The 6,470-nt window shown below is 40.6% G+C and overlaps 1 pseudogene; it reads right to left on the reverse strand.

Moving 5' to 3' along the window:
- Window positions 1–1,442: 1,442 nt before the first annotated feature.
- LOC140531925 (cytochrome c oxidase subunit NDUFA4 pseudogene) lies at window positions 1,443–2,874 on the reverse strand (annotated as a pseudogene).
- Between the last annotated feature and the right edge of the window lie 3,596 nt (window positions 2,875–6,470).

The raw sequence follows: 6,470 nt of genomic DNA on the forward strand, positions 1-6,470 counted from the left end.
GATTTTGTTATTTTTGCTACCTAGTACCTAAAATACTGTCAATAGAGAAATAGAAATAATAAGGAAGTTGTTGGGTGCTTATATCTCTTAATGACAGGAGACACTGGATAGGTCCCAACACTAGGCTGTAAACTATTCATCTGTATGGGGTTTCCATTTTAAGGATGTAGTATCTACCAGAGATATTGATATAATTTGGAGGGACCTGGCAGAATTTCCATTCTGGACAATTCCATTTGCCCAATGGCAACTCAGTGGCACAAGGACAGGCACTAGCTTGTACAGTGGCAAAGAGTAGACTTGCTATAGCCCATTACTTATTGTAAGGTAAAATTGATTGGCTATTCCATGTTGTTGGTATAATATCTGGTGATCATATTATAACTCTTTCCTAGGGAAGTTTTGGCATCAATGGCATTTATTAAATATCTTTATTAAAGGTAAATACCTATTATATGCTATGCACTAAAGTTGAAAAGAAAGGTATGAGGAAAAAAGTCTACTCTCAAGGAGCTCACATGGAGGAGAAAACATGAAAACAACTAGGTATGCATAAGATACATACCAATTAATTGGAGATAATCTCAGAGGGAAGGTAGTAGCAGTAAGGGGGATTGGTAAAGATTTCTTGTAGAAGGTGGGATTTTATCTGAAACCAGACTAGTTTCCCATTTTGACATTTTGAACCTCACAGGGTCATATTTGTTCCAATATTCCTTCACCTTAAACAGGACAGAATAGATGTAATCATAAAGTCATGTGCTCCCAGGCTGCATTGTAGTGGCCCTTGGGGGGAGATAAAGGCTGCAGACCTCTATCTCTACTGGGGACTTTGGGTACTTCTTGCTGGTTAAGAGAAACCAGAAGATGGAAATAAACAGAGAGTGAATTCCAGGGATGGGGGAGAGCCAGTGAACATAACCCAAGTTGCAGAGGGAGTACCATGTTCAAGGAACAGTAAGGAGGCTGGTGTCACTGGTTTATAGAGTACACAGAGGGAAGTGAGATGTGAGACAGCTGGAAAGGTAGGAAGGAGCCAGGTTAGGAAGATCTTTAAAAGCAAACAGAGAATTTTATATTTAATACTAGAGAATGTAGGGTAGGGAGAGAAGGAGGGAAGTGATATGGTCAGGCCTGCACTTTAGGAAGATCATTTTGAAAGCCCAGTGGAGCATGGCCTAGAGAAAGGAGAAAATTGAAGCAGGAAGACCAATCAAAATCCTATTTCATCACTGTAGGTGTGAGATATTGGAGACTTGTGCTAGAGTTATGGCAGTGTCATACGTATTTTTCAAGGTTCACATCTTTATTCATCTGTTACACTCAACATGATTTCATGCAACATGAGGGAAAAATCAAATATTCCTAACTGTGTATAGAATTGTGAGGATGACTTGTGGAAGACCTTCTTTCTCAGCAGCTAAAAAAAGCATCATTTTCACTTAGAATTCTGGGCCTTCTATCTTCAGTTTGCTATAATCCACATTTCCTGAGCAGAACTTGTACTGAGCAGTGGGATTCAGTTTGTTCCAAGTCTCTGGGTTATTATTTCTGTCCCAACTGACATCTGGATTGAACAGCGCTAGGTACAGGACATACAGAGTTGCCCTACTACCCTACCTCCAATGAAGGCAAACAGAGGGATCAACCTTGGGTGCTTCTTGACCTGGGTGATGATTGTGCACAATATGGCGGCAGCTCTGGGAGTCACAGCAGCATTTGCTCATTGGTTCACTTGTGGCCCAAATGTCACTACAGAAGAGGAGAAGGAGGGCAGCGTTATATTTTATAAGAGGTGTTTTAAAAGGCCTAAGGTCTAAGACCTAAGACCCTTTCAAAAGGAGCTAACAATAGATTGGAAATGGGGGATGAGAGTGAAAAGTTGAGGATCATGACTAGGCTGTAGTCCTGGGTGCCTGGGAGAATGGCAATGCCATAGAGAATAACGTGGGCAGTTAAGAGGCACAGTGGGTAGAGCACTGGGCCTGGAGGCAGGATAACTCATCTCCCTGAGTTCAAATCTGGTTTCAGACATTTACTAGCTGTGTGACCCTGGACAAGTCACCTAACCCTGTTTGCCTCAGTTTCTTCATTTGTAAAAATGAGCTGGAGAAGGAAATGGCAAACCACTCCAGTGTCTTTGCCAAGAAAACCCTAAATGGGGTCAACAAAGGGTCAGACATGACTGAAATGACATTACCTAGGATATGCATCATTTTGTTTGAGTTTCACAACAGTACAGCAGTGGCTTGTGTTCAGAAGACAAAAGAAAGGTAGAAGGTAGATGGGAATTTGATGTCAAAGAACTCCTTGATTAGACCATCTGGGAAAGCAAAAGCCAATCATCATGGGCTTTCTCCACAAATTGCTATTAATTGTTACAGGATGGGGATAGGGGATATACAAAGGAGAAAGGGAAAAGGTAAAGAGGAAATGAGAAACACAGAGGGGGAGAGTGAGAGACAGAGAGAACTGATCAAGCAACTCACTTTTATACGCAGCTCCCCCTGAACTCCATTTTCCTGAGGCTCACTCATCAAACCATTAGACTGTTTCTTTTGAGCAGGGAGTAAGTGGGAATGCTCATATTCCATGGCAGGGTGCCCTTTAGAAACCACCCAACAAAAGTCTATATTCTGTAATCCGATCAAGTTGATCGGAAAATTATTGTTGTGTCTGTACTTCCTTCTCAAAAAGGACCATGCCATCAGGGAAACGACGACATGTCCTTCAGTTGAGTTTGATTTGAGTGAGGAAGGGCTGTGCAAGGTCACCAGGCTCACGTTCTCCTCCAGAGCCATCTAAGAGGCCTATTCCCTGACTGGGCATTAGAAGCCAGGGTCTCCTATTGAATCCTGGGCCATCTCCAGTCATCCTGATGAATATGTAGTCACTGAAAAATTAAATTGGTCAGGAAATACCCTGATCAAACTCTCTTAAATTCTTTTGGACTTGAAGGTGAGTCTACTCATTACTTTTGATATCAGAACCTAAATAAGAAACCCTGGACAACTTGCTTCCCCTGAACACATGTAGTGCTGGCCTATCTTCATTCACCTGTTTATTTTTCCCAGGAACCCTGAGGGTCTTCCCCTCCCAGTATGATTTTTTTTTATTAAAGGGGCCATCCCTTAAGTAACTTAAAGAAGTCTACTCATTGAATGAGTGTATCTCACTCAAAGTAAGATTGTGATAAGGCCTAAACCTGAAAAGGCCAGGGTCTCATTTTGCATCCTGGGCCATTTTCAGTCATGGATGACTATCATGTCACTGGACCCAGATGGCTCAGGAGAAGAAGGTGAGGTTGTTGACCTTGCACAGCCCTCCTTCACTCAAATCAAAGTCAACTGCAAGTCACATCATCAGCTTGATGTCATGGTCCTCTTTGAGAATGAAGGATAAACACAAGTTTTTATCTGTACTTGGGTTCCTCCTTCTCCCATTTGACACACTTTCTTTAAAGCCCAAGTGCTACGTCATCTGTTGTGGTTGCTTTTGCAAAGGGTTACTTTGTAAGGAGGTAGCAAGAACAGAAGTACAAGCACCTGGGGCCCCCTCACCCCTAATCTGCCTCAGTCCCTGGAGAAAGTGGCCTCAGATTTAAAGCATTTTCTACATGGCATTGTTCCCACCAAGTTTATTTCCTAAGTTTCACTCTATTTTGAAAAGCATGTAACTTTAGCACCAGCAAGTTCACTTCCTAGTGTGGCATAGTTTCTGAATAAGTCCTCATCACAATTAGGGTTTGGCTGGGTCCTAAAGGTCTTTCCACATTCTCAGGCACCTCGTTGTTGGTCTGACCACAAAACCTGGCGTAGGCTCTGCCTCCCAGACCTCTGGTGGTTCCCATTCTGACATTTTGAACCTTGAAAGGTCATATTTGTCCCAATATTCCTTCACCTTAAATAGGACAGAATAGATGCAGTAATGCCATTTGCTCCTAGGCTGCATTATAGTGACCTTGGTGCGGAGATAAAGACTAGTGGTTTCTCTCTCTACTGGAGACTTTGGGGACTTCATGCCTTTTCACCAGATCACACTAAAACAGGAATAAAGATCTGCTTCACTGTAGTTGATTAGTGCTTTTTAAATGTACCCCAGATCTGGATATGTAGCCAATCAATAGTCTAACCATACATCATATGGTTAACAAACCACAAACATTTATAGGATGTTTGCACATGCTCTAAATCAAGAAGTTGGGAAAAAGTATCTCATTTCATGATATTTTCCCTTAATAGCCACAACTGACAATAATTTTCCCCCACTTTGAATCTTACCCATAATTTTGTCCTTATATATCTAATATACATCATCTATTATTCATAGAGTAGTTATTTTGAGAGTGTCATAAATAGCAATTGAATTGGAATTAATTTTAATGTGATGAATCATCATAGGGCCTGTTACTATGAAACAGTATAAACTAAAGTCTCTTCAAATGAATTATAGTATATGATCACAGTATGAATGGCCACAAATTATATGACAGTAGATTAAAAGAAAAATGTAAAGATGAGGAATATTTTTAAAATACCTTCATAGGCTTCATCTCTGAATTTCTTCAGACATTCTGGGACCTAGAGAAGGAAGAGATCTTGAAAATTATCTATTCCAACATCCTCTTTTTATAGAAACTTAGAGAGGTAGTAAATGTTTTATCACAAAATTAATTAGTCACAGAACTAGGACTTCTGGTAGGTCTGGGGTGTATCTGACTCTCTGTGACTCAATTTTGGGTTTTCTTGGCAAAAACAATGGAGTGGTTTGCCATTTCCTTCTCCAGTTCATTTTACAGAAAAGGAACCTGAGGCAAATAGGATGAAGTGACTTGCCCAGGGTCACATAGCTACTAAGAGTCTGATTTGAACTTAAGTCTTCTTGAGTCCAGGTCTCAGGCTTCTACCCACTCTACCACCTAGCTGCCCCAACCTGAAGCATGCTCTTTCCCAAATACCATATTGTAGGCAAAATGGGTATAAATATAAATGGTAGTGAGGTACACATGTAGGGAACATAGGTAGATAAGGCAATTTGTTACTCCATAAATTAGGTCCTTGATGTCCCTTCTTTTTCTCTTCTCAGGGACTATCCTCTCAAAAGTCCATTGATGAGTGCAATGTCTGTGTTGAATGGAGGGTTCAAGCACTAAGCAGGCTTATTCTGTTGCTACGTTGGTCCAATTCAACCTTATACTGTGGGGTGGCTCCACTCTGTTATATTTTCCTACTAGGTTGAGTCTCTTTGCTAACAAGATGATGCTCTGTGTTAGCCTAGGATTTGCATAAGCATTTCTAGGTCTTCTCCCTTGGCTAGACTCAGAGAAGTTTCCATTTTCTAGGAAATAGGTGGTAGTACAAAGTCATATGTCTTCTCTTCTACCAAGCTTCTAAGCTTGCCTGTAGGTCTTTTCTTTGAGTAACCTTACTTCAGAGCTATGTTCCTGTAACGCTAATGCAGTACTCACAGCAGCCACTATGGATATGCATGTGTATTTCCAGCGTAAATTCAAAAAATATAAATTCTCTTCCTCAAAGACAAAAGCAAGACATTTATTCAAATACAAGAGAGCCAAATCCATCATAGTAACAAAGAAATCTATACACATTACTGATACTCTTACTATTACAGTTCCCTCAGTGAAAAACCTCACTCTCACTTATAGCAATGAGCCATTTTTACAACCACATTTACCAAATCTTCATCTCTACAGGCTAGAGTGTGATCAAGCAATGGACATCTGCCCAATAATCCTCACACATCATTAAGTTCATAGTTCCCCAATTTCTAACTCTAAAGTCCTCCTGTTGGTTTTATGCAAATAAGTAGTTGGGAAACAAAGCACTGAGGCAGTCTTTGTCCTGGATGAGCACATCATCTAGCTTTGTCTTTGCCCTTTCAATCAGCAAAGTTGCCAGAATTTGAAAGTAGCATACTCTTAGAGAGAGAAAGATAGACATAGCCATACAGTCAGGAAGCCAAACCAGATGAAAATAAATAGATAGAAAAAAAAAAGCTATAAGAAAGAGCAAGCATTTATTAAGCATGCTATGATAAGTGTTAGGGAACAAATGAAAGTGAAATGGTAACTACCCTCAAAGAACTTACATTCTATTGAGGGTTAGGGAGTAGCTGGAAAAGGGAAGTAAGGGAATATATTAATGATGGCATGGTGTAGAGATGGCTAGAAAGTGTTGGGGTAGGCCTGCTTCTGGGCGAGATGAGACAAAAACTTACCTTTCAGCATCCAGTATACCTGTCACAGTCTAAGGCTTTGGATGGGAGTAGAATAGGGATGGTAGCCAGGAGGTGATGAGAGGAATCAAGGATTTCTCTTTTATTCGGGACTATAACTGCAGTGACTGCCTTCCTCTCTCCTTTCCTAATCGTGATGCCCATATCTAGCTTGATTTTGAAGACACAGTCTAAAGAGCAACTTGAGTATCAAAGACTATGAAAATCTATTACTC

This window comes from Notamacropus eugenii, chromosome 3 (genome assembly GCF_028372415.1).
Source record: "Notamacropus eugenii isolate mMacEug1 chromosome 3, mMacEug1.pri_v2, whole genome shotgun sequence".
Classification (NCBI taxonomy): Eukaryota; Metazoa; Chordata; class Mammalia; order Diprotodontia; family Macropodidae; genus Notamacropus; species Notamacropus eugenii.